A 7,283-nucleotide genomic window follows, 5' to 3' on the forward strand; every position below is an offset into this window, starting at 1 on the left:
TGTATATAAACCTGTCATCATATTTTAGCTACATAGATTTTTTACTAAATGGTTAAAGTGTGTTCCCAAAACAAGTGTATTTTCAACAACTATCGGGGCAAGTTGTCATATGTGTTTTAGTTGTTTTCATTGTATACAGTTTATTAAATTATAATATTTGTTTTCCCACAACTATTGTTATGGACATTTTACGCTACCTTTTACATTTATGCTATTTCATAATTTTGCCGAAAACCCTATAATATTCTATTAAATGCCGTATTCCGTTGTGACAACTTACCCCATAAAGCGCGACAACATGTCTAGGTATTGGGGCATGTTGTCACAAAAGTAAACGTGCGTTCTTTTTCTTCTAACGCAACAACAGTGAAAATGTTAAATATTTACAGCAAAGACTTTAAGTAACGTGTTTGAACAGAAACTGCCTTTTTTAAAAAGCCACCGTGAAATTGTGCGAAGGGTAAAAAAAATTGTAGCCCCGGTCTGCCCTAACAAGACGTTTCAAGGGAGTGTTGTTACACAGAACAGTTCCTATATCTTTAATAAATCACTGTTTCAATGTTTCCGTAATTTTATATGCTTCAAACATACAGGATTAACCAAATGAAATTCATCATTTTGAATCAAAGTAACTCTTACCGCAATCGCCATTCCGAGTGTTTCCGTAAGAAACGCGCACACAATAAGAGACACACAAACTCCACCGACACACCTGTGCATCTGAAAAGCAGCATCAGTGAAGCATTACGAAACATACAGAATATGCACACCCAGAAGAAAACCGAAAGGAGGAGACTAGGAACTTACCCTGAGTATCAGTTGGGTCTTTGGAGAGTAAAACACTATTAGGCTAATATTCCTGCTGCTTCTTGCTCCTGGTCCTCTGATGCTCCTGGTCCTCTGGTCCTCTGATGCTCCTGGTCCTCTGATGCTCCTGGGATCCGGCGCCTTTTATTGAAAGGGAATGTCTCCTCTCACCTCTGACGTACTTACGTCAAAAGGTGACATCGTCAGGCTCTTCATCAATAATAACGCCAGAGCAACTTACCAACGATCGGGTCTGTTTATGTCCATGAGATCAGTTGATTATCGTCTTATTGATTATTGTATATAGTCATTAAAGTCCCATCCAGTTCAACAATCATGTAAGAAAGTGATAATATGGATTTTACATTTTCCAGTTTGACATTCCCAGCTCAGCATAAACTCACAGAAATATATATATATATATATTATTTTTGTTGTTGTTGTTGCTCCAAATACTCTTGAAATGTACCACATGCATGCTTCTAAATGATTAAAGAAACAATAGCCTATCACTGTTGACCAATAAATGCGTAAATTTTAGTCAGGTTATTTTGCAACCCAGAAGTTATTTTCTGTGAATGTGCGAGAAATAAAAAGGAGAAATCTTTTTAAAAAACGTTTCAGAAATGCACTTTTTGTATTCATGTATTTGTTTAATATATTTTTGAAGCACGTCACACTTTATAATCCTTATTTAAAAAAAAACTGAAGGTACAAATACTTGTATTGTTTTATTTTAGGATATATTTACTTACAAATACACATCTTTGTGTCACAGGTTACTGCATGTAACATGAACAAACCATACCTTTTCATAAAAAAGTCCTCACTTTTTTCATTTTCTTTCAGTAATTGTGCCCTCATGTAGAGGTCAAGAGGTTAATGTGTATGTATTGGTAATTACAAGGACCTTTGCACCTGCTCAAGTCACCCTTCACAAATGTTATCGATCCGTGTTTACTGGCATGTTAACACAGGCAAATACAGAGATACAGAGAAACAAACACTATTCAAACCACACGAGGACATTTTTTAAATGCTTTATTGAGTGCTGAAGGAAATATGGGTTCATATGTTCATATGGGTGGATTGTACATTCCAACAAACCGCAGTTTTACAAAGCCATTCATGCATTTGTTAAGACCCAGTGACCTTACGATTCTATCCCACTCCAGGTAAACATACTGGCTGGCAATCAAGAAAATAACAATTATTCCCAAAATAATGAACAGCATGAGAAGAATTCTGATGGCTTTTCTCAAAAGGCTTTGTTCCTTCTGATGGAAAGGACTCTCAGCTTCCTCATTCTGCTTCTCAGTTTCTTGAGAGCTGCGATCTTGATTGTCTGCACAACATTTGTTCTGATGATGTCCCTCACCAATTGGATGGATGACGGAGGCTGACGAAGCCCTTGATGAAAATGGAACAGAGTGCATACAATTCATCATCTTTCTTTTTAAGGAAATCAGTTAATACAGCTGTGTATGGTGTCTTATTGTAATCTAGAAAAACACTTTTGCAGGCATTTTTGATGAATAGGCTACAAAATGAGAATTGTATGATATATTCTGTATTAGATCAATGCATATATAGCCTATCTAATTAATCTGCACAAGAAAAAGAAGCCTACCTGTAGTCAAGGTGGTCCTGGTTTAAATCCGGTTTTGGCGTTCCATGCACATTAATGAGTAATCTGAAAACTGCTCGAGAACGGCAACGTCCAGGACAGCAGGGTTTCTCTAATTTGACTAAGTTTACTGCGTTCATGGCAGTAGATGTCTTATCGACCTATGAGACAAACATTTCAATATCATTCCATTTGTCATTCAGTATATAGTTTCAGTCATGATGCGAATTATAAAATGACTTTTAGGGAGTTCAACGATTATATTAAAAGAAGGTTAAACGTTATAAATAACGCTAAATCTGAAGGTAAAAATCATCTCTTGAAATGCATAGTCACTTTGGGCCAATTACAGCTAGCTAACAGTTACCGTAAATGTCAACAGAAAGCAAAAACAGATAGCATTTGTTATATTTAAGATATGTTAATACATTAAGCTGGTGCATAATTACAGTAGCCAACTTGTCATGATTAATCGGCATACAGAACAAAATAAAAGCGCTGGAACGGCGTAATGTTTGCTATGTTTAGCCTACTTGATGCAGAAAAACAGATTTACAAAAATGAGCAAACTTTTGGGAAACTTTGTCGTTACTGAACCGTTTGAACGCTATTGAATCTATACATACTTCGCACTCTGATTTCAACTACTTCCACTCAAAATCAAAGGAAGACAGTCAAGAAGAGAAATAAACATAATAATAGGCTAATTAGCCTTAGATACCGGTCACAAGTCACCGTAAAAAGTTTTCATTGATAAAGCTCTAAAAACCTTACTGACTGATGTTTTAGTGCACTTTCTGCAAATATGGAAAAAATAAAGGCAGTTTCACATGGTTAGTGCAAATTGTCACATGACCAGAGCAGTTTATTTCCTGTTTGCACTATGAGAAGGTGATGGCTGCATCAAAGCTCCAAAACGATCAAGGCTAGTAAAGTATGTTAACATAAAGATATGACAAATATTTTTGGTGCACATTCTCTTTAAGGTGTCTAGTATTAATATATGAATTCACATATATTCAGTTTGGTTGAGTGTGGTCATAGAATGAGTAAACATCTTGATGGTCACAAGAGTGACCGGTGGGATAACAGTGAACATAATTGCAGTTGTTAGTAAAAATTACACTAAAATGTTGCAATGACAAAATATTGCACTAAATTAAAAGTTCAAATGTTACGAATAAGTTACAATACTGATGTTGTAATACTGGTAGCACTAATATAAAAATTTGATGATATATGTGACAAAAAAAGTAACAATTTAGAAATACGTTGATGGTTGTATTTTTTTTAATTTTTTTTTGTCTTTTATCTCAGTATTCCTATCAATGTTATATAAGGGGTTTTAGGCATAATAGTAGTATCCCTAGAATGTGATCAAACAGTTTGAAATAGCTGGGCTAAGATATATCACTTTTTTTTTTTTTTTACTGCAGAAATATGTTAATTCAGTAACGTTATACACATTATCCCACCGGTCACAATTGTGACCGACCATAAAACACAATTAAACGGGTTAATCAAACCCAGTAACTACCTCAACTCCTTTCAAGCCCGTCTTCTGTTTCATTCCTGTGTTCTGTGTAACTGTAAAGGGACCAAAAATAATTCACTAATTTGACAAACGACGCCGGAACATGTAAACTTGAAATCAGCGGCCTGATGTTACTATGGTTACCACCTCACGCGAACACGAGGTTCTCACGTAAGCGTCTACTTTGCGTCAACTGAACGTATCCACGCTTACTTGCTGTTCATTAGCCGACCGCGGTAGGGAAATAACGAGAAGAATAACAAAGTGCAGTAAACTGTAAAACTGTTTGCACTACAAACCAGTGTGTTCATAATTAAGATTGCATTAAAATAATATAGTAGACACACCAGTTTGCAATATCAAGCAGCCAAACGAGATCTTTTGTAAAATGATGGAAAGCGAATGATACCGGAAGCCAGTCCCACAAAATGTACAAATGGTCGCGCCCGCTCTCACGGGAAAAATAAGGTGGATAAACTTACATTTGTAATCCATTGTTTTGGGTTTATTAAAACAGTGTTTGATAACAATCACCTTGCCAGAACTCCTTCCTAAAATGTAAAGGCATTTTTAACAATATTGTCATTTATTATAAGGTTCTATTAGAAAAAATGTTTCCGATTGGTCATCCATCATTCAAATCCATGGAACTAAACTTGTTTTCAGCAGCTAAACCTGTTTCTGAGTGGTTAGCTGTTCAGGCCTCTATAGTGTGAGCAGCATATCAATTTCAGACAATTTTTCTCATTTATTCACCAAGAACTGAGTGTTATGTCCTAAATAGTGTTAGCATTTTATAGCCATTAATTACAATGTGTCTTTTAGGCTGATGATGCATGGTGCAACTTTTTTTGAGCAACGTTGCTTGGGCACTTTCCCACTGAGAATGGGTAACACATTTGTATTTGGATATTTTAGATCAGTCGTGGGCCCTGTGTCTCACCTGGTTGCCCGTTGACGGTTGCCTGGCAACGTTGCTCAAAAAGTTGCCCAGTGTATCATCAGCCGAAATTTTCATATGCGTTTTTCTTTTTTTTTTTCGTATTCATCATCCTTTCCTATCAAAATGCTTGCTACAGATGCGAAAACGCAGAAAATCGAAACTGGTCCGAATTTTTTTATGACGGAGACTCGGTGTGCAAAGACCTTAGGGTCCATTATGAGATCAACAGAAAGCCCTGATTTGACTCGTTATGATGCATGATGCCCTGAAGACCACAACTGACTCACACTTTTGTATCAGATCTGCAGTGGACTTTCTTTTCTGAAGAAGACTCCCTGTACAGTGAGTCACATCCAGCATCATTTCAGAATACAATAAACAGCAGTCTTTTATTCACGGTTAGCCGTTTCAAACGAGCGAAAACAAATGCACTGTTCTTGCTGCATATTTGTTCCTTTTATGTGTGTTTAGATGTGTCTCTAGGGAGACCAACCTGGTGGGTACCATAAACCTTTTTATTTGACTGTCACTTTTGATGGATATCGCCGTTCCACACAGCTGTCCGTTTCTCACCTCTGCTGAGCATATATGCTTGCCACATTTCCGTGTGTCGCTCTCATTGTGTTTAGCTAGAGGGGCTGGATGAAATTACAAGTGCTAGACAACACTCTTAAAAATAAAGCTTCTTGGCATTTGTGGCTCCATGAATAGCTTTTAACATCCATGGAACCTATGGTGAATGGGTGCCGTCAGAATGAGAGTCCAAACAGCTGATAAAAACATCACAATAATCAACATGACTCCAGTCCATCAATGAATGTCTTGTGAAGTCAAAAGCTGTGTGTTTGTAAGAAACAAATCCATCATTAAGGTGTTTTAACTTTAAACCATCACTTCTGACCAAAATACGAGACCTTTATCCATAATAACACTTACTCCAGTACTTAGTGAGAGTGTTGCCATGTGCTGTCTCTCTCAGCAGAATATTTTGATGGAAAATTGCAATTAATTGCATTAATAATAACTGTTATTTAGACCAAAAAAAATGCACTTTCATATGGCTATGCTGCTTTTAGCCTTTAGCATACAGACAAATAATTTAGACATTCATTTGTACCAAATTGGACTGACTCCAATTTGATTAGGTTGATATGATTAGGTTATACTGTACACAGGGTCAAGAAAAAACTCTTATATGAAACCTAACATAATCAGCTGTATAATTGTGTCAGCGGTGAGAAATGGCTGTTTAAGTAAAAATTCTTAGCCTCTCCAGATGATCTGTTTTTTGAGACAGTACAGTTCAGGTGCACTCAGGAGAACTTGCAGCATGAATACTCATTTTTATGCAATATGGGATAAATGACAAGCAATATAGACAGTTTAGACTTTTTTGCTCTCAGATCATCTAGTCTTCACATTGACTATTTAAAAGTATAGTTGATTTCCCTGAAAATTATGCAAAACCCTGTCTCTGTGAAGCAATAAAAACGGAAAATCATCATTTTTGGCACAGAAATTCATAATTTATAAATATCTCTATTTAAATATTTCATTTGCATGCTGTTTATATGGTACATTAAGACCTTTAATATTGTTTTATATTCATTTTAATGTCAGAAAATTGGTAAACAAATATCTAAATATATAATTGTTTTATCTCAAAACTTAATTTAAAAAAATATATATTTAAATTAATACTTTTGTTAATATAAAATTATTTGAAATTGTAAATAAAGTGTAGCATATGATTGAGTCAAAAACTGCTCTACTGCTGTATAAGAGAATAAAAATGAAATACCTTACCTTCAGTGTACTGAGGCCGAAACAGTACGGTGTTCACGAGACTGCTGTTCAGAGAAGACAGCTGCCACAAGCAATTGTCCTAAATATGACAAATAATTATTCAGTTAAAGGCAAGTTCCACTATTGTTGTGAATTGTAGATTACAGACACATTCATTCCTTGATATTTGCATACTTTACAAGAAAGAAAGAAAACTTCTATACATATCTACTTGAGGCCTCAGTCATAAAACCAATTGAAAAGCAGCATTTCCTCTGTATTACAGTAGTAAGTGTTACTACAGCAAAGCAATAATTACTGCAAGACAAAGAGCTCGTTCAGTTTAAACCTTAAATGTGTGATCACGTGATGACTATGATTGTTATATATAAAAAATATTGACAATAACATGGTTAACTTAAAAATAACTTAAGTGACCAAAGCCTCAGTGTTGTAAAATTGTCGTGTTAACACTACAAAAGATTACAGTAAACAATGAATTATCAGTGGCACATAAAGATTGACTTTAAAACCTACTGTGAGCTCATCTTGAGACGACTTTTGGTGTTCTTGAATTGTACCTCTGA

At 35.5% G+C, this 7,283-nt stretch overlaps 1 long non-coding RNA gene across 1 annotated transcript in view; it reads right to left on the reverse strand.

The window, feature by feature from the left end:
- Positions 1-927, reverse strand: part of LOC107654129 (uncharacterized) — a 6,285-nt gene extending 5,358 nt beyond the window's left edge. The window contains exons 1-2 of the long non-coding RNA XR_001630304.1: positions 808-927; positions 640-720 (exon numbers count right to left, since the gene is read on the reverse strand). This is a non-coding gene — a long non-coding RNA (uncharacterized LOC107654129). The remainder of the gene's footprint in view (positions 1-639; positions 721-807) is intronic.
- Positions 928-7,283: the final 6,356 nt, after the last annotated feature.

The sequence above is a fragment of the Sinocyclocheilus anshuiensis genome, unplaced genomic scaffold, assembly GCF_001515605.1.
Source record: "Sinocyclocheilus anshuiensis isolate Anshui unplaced genomic scaffold, SAMN03320099.WGS_v1.1 scaffold115, whole genome shotgun sequence".
Classification (NCBI taxonomy): domain Eukaryota; kingdom Metazoa; phylum Chordata; class Actinopteri; order Cypriniformes; family Cyprinidae; genus Sinocyclocheilus; species Sinocyclocheilus anshuiensis.